Genomic DNA, 3,214 nt, shown 5'->3' on the forward strand with positions numbered 1-3,214 from the left:
GTTTGGTTTTGTAATAATGGTTTGAACTGGTTTGTAATCTCTACTTTGCCTGTGTTGTAAAACTTGTGGTTGTAACATCTCTGGACTCGCCTTCGTGCGGGGTATGCTTGTTCGATCCGAGAACCGGTGGTTGTATCGGGACGTTACCCGACAGACCAAGAATTGTTCCGTTTGAAGTGCGTTTGAGCAAGTGTTGCCTTTATGGTGATGCCCTGCGCACTTGAGCCGGGATAATTCAGGTGGTTCTGCCACAGGCGGTGTCCAGCGGCGGCGGTCGAGGGGGGGCGAAGGCGGTCGAGCTCGGCAAGGCAGCAGGCCGGCGCAGCGGCGGTTGAGGTCGGGCGATGGGCGGCACGCGGTCGGCATCTAGGGGGCCAGCGTGGTCGGCAGCAAGGGTCCGGTGCGGGTCGGCGTCGAGGTCCTTGCTCGGCGCGTCGGCGGGGTCCTGCGCGCACGGCGGGGCAGCGGCAATGGACGGTAGAGGTCGTCGAGGGGTGGCGACGGCGGGCCGGCGGTCGAGGCTGTGACCAGGACGATGGCACGGCGGGGCAGCAGTAATGGACGGCGCGGTCGACGAGGACGAGCGGGACGACGGCGTGTCGTCGGTTGAGGAGCATGCGGGCTGGATGGTGCGGCGGCGGTCTTGGACGGCGGCGGCGTCGCGCGGGACGGCGTTGACAGGCGGGACGGCGGCGGCCGGCGACGACGACCAGAGCGAGAGAGATCGAGAGGGGAATGAGAAATTGATCTATGTCACAGGGCTTATATAGGGAGGGAAGCTTAGTACCGGGCCGTGGCTGCGCCCGGTACTAAACTGGCTCCTAGGGCATTTAGTACCGGGCGTAACCAAGGCCCGGTACTAAATTGGTCACATTAGTACCAGGCTAAGCCTCTGTCCGGTACTAAACAGCTACCACTGGCGGGAAATTTTGGTGGAGGCAGTTTAGTATCGGGCCAAGGGCCTACCCGGTACAAAAACACCAAAATTATTAATTTGCAGCTATTATTTTGTTTATGAATTATGCATTTCTATTATGTAATAAATTGACAATAACATTAAAAAATAGAAGAATATAATATTTTGAGCATGCAAAAAACATTTAGGGCACTTTGCATGAATAATTATAGAATATAGGTATATGCGAAAAAAATATTTTATTTTCCTTAAAAATGTTGTTGGTGTGTAACATATTTAAAAAAAATCATGAAAATGCTAATATATGTAATTTAGATCAAGAAAAATGCTAATAGTGGAGTAGACAATGAAGGGGATAATGTTGAATATGCAAACACAGAATGAGTAATTAATACATAGGTAAACAATACTAATTTATATTATTTATGATTGCAAAATGAAAATATATATTACAAAAATCACTTCATGAAATGAACAATAATGTAAAACATAATGGATACACAATACTATGACTCAACATTATTTAATGGAACATTTACAATTTTTTTTTGACGAACGTCCCTTGGTCGTGATCGCAGCATAAATAAGGAGCGTCCTCTTTGGCTAACAAGATGCTTGGGTCAACATCAACCGAGAATGGAGGACGGTCATCAAACTGATCAAAGTCTTCTGACTTGTCCGAAATATCCTCAACTCTAATGATTTTTCGTTTTCCTGGAAGAACTATGTCGCGTTTTGTCTCGTCGTCGAACTTGGCTGAATTTTTTCTAGGCTTGCTTGACATTTCCTTCACGTAGAACACCTGTGCGACATCCTTGGCTAGGACGAATGGTTCGTCTTTATATCCAATATTTTTGAAATCCACAATTGTCATCCCGTACCGATCTATCATTATGCCGCCTCCAGCTCGGTTCACCTATTGGCACCGAAACAAAGGAATCATCAAAGGCCCATATTCTAGTTCCCATATCTCCTCTATGACTCCGAAGTAGCTGTCCTTATTTCCATCATTGCCTTTTGTGCCTATACACACACCACTATTTTGGTTGGTGCTCTTTTGGTCTTGAGCTCTTGTGTAAAATGTATACCCATTAATCTCGTACCCTTGGTACTGCATTGTTGTCATTGATGGGCCCCTTGCCAGCCATTGAAGTTGCTCTGCAATCGTGCCGTCACCCATCAAGTTTGCTCTTAGCCAAACAGCAAAGTTATCTATGTGATGCCTTGTAATCCAGGCCTTAGGTTTCCCTGGGTTTCAGACCTTACGATATTCATGTGTTCATCCATATATTGAGCCACAAGGGATGAATTTTGTAGAACTGTGAATTTTGCGAATTTCACTCTCTGGGATGTACATATTAGATTTCTTCTCTAGTATTCCCTTTCCCTTCAGTCTCCCCTTGTGGCGTGACACGGGGACCCCAATTGGATTAAGATCATCAATAAAGTCAACACAAAACTCAATGACCTCCTCTGTTCCACAACCCTTGGCGACACATCCTTCTGGTCGAGAACGATTGCGAACATACTTCTTAAGAACTGACATATATCTCTCGAAAGAGAACATGTTGTGTAGGAATACATGTCCCAGAATATTTATCTCTTTGACAATATGAACTAAGAGATGTTTCATAATATTAAAGAACGAAGGTGGAAACACCATCTCAAAGCTGACAAGGCATTGCACAACGTCATTCTGTAGTTGTATGAGGTTCTCCGGATCAATTGCCTTCTATTAAATTTCGTTGAGGAAAGCACATAACTTCATGATTGCCAATCCAACATTCTCTGGTAGAATACCCCTCAACACAACTGGAAGCAATTGTGTCATCAGGACGTGATAGTCATGAGATCTTCTTGTTGTTTCATTTCTTTCAGGTCGCGTCTTGCTTCAAGTGTATCTTTTCCCCGACCATAAGTACCAAGGAAACCTAGTACATTCACGCAAAGATTCTTTGTCAGGTGCATGATGTCAATTGTATTGCGGACCTCCAAGACTTCCTAATAAGGTAGTTTCCACAATATAGACTTCTTCTTCAACATCGGTGCATGGCCGTTTTCATCGTTCGGAACTAGTTGGCTGCCGCGACCCTTTCCGAACACTACATGAACATCCTTTACCATCGAGAAAACACGCTTTCCGTCACGAAACATAGGCTTAGCACGAGTTTCCGGTTCCCCTTTGAAATGTTTCCCTTTTCTTCTCAAGGGGTGTTTGAGGGGCAAAAATCGACGATGGCCCATATAGACGACCTTCCAAGAATTTTTCAGGTACAAGCTGTCGGTTTCATCTAAGCA

This window comes from Panicum virgatum, chromosome 6N (assembly GCF_016808335.1).
Source record: "Panicum virgatum strain AP13 chromosome 6N, P.virgatum_v5, whole genome shotgun sequence".
Lineage (NCBI taxonomy): Eukaryota > Viridiplantae > Streptophyta > Magnoliopsida > Poales > Poaceae > Panicum > Panicum virgatum.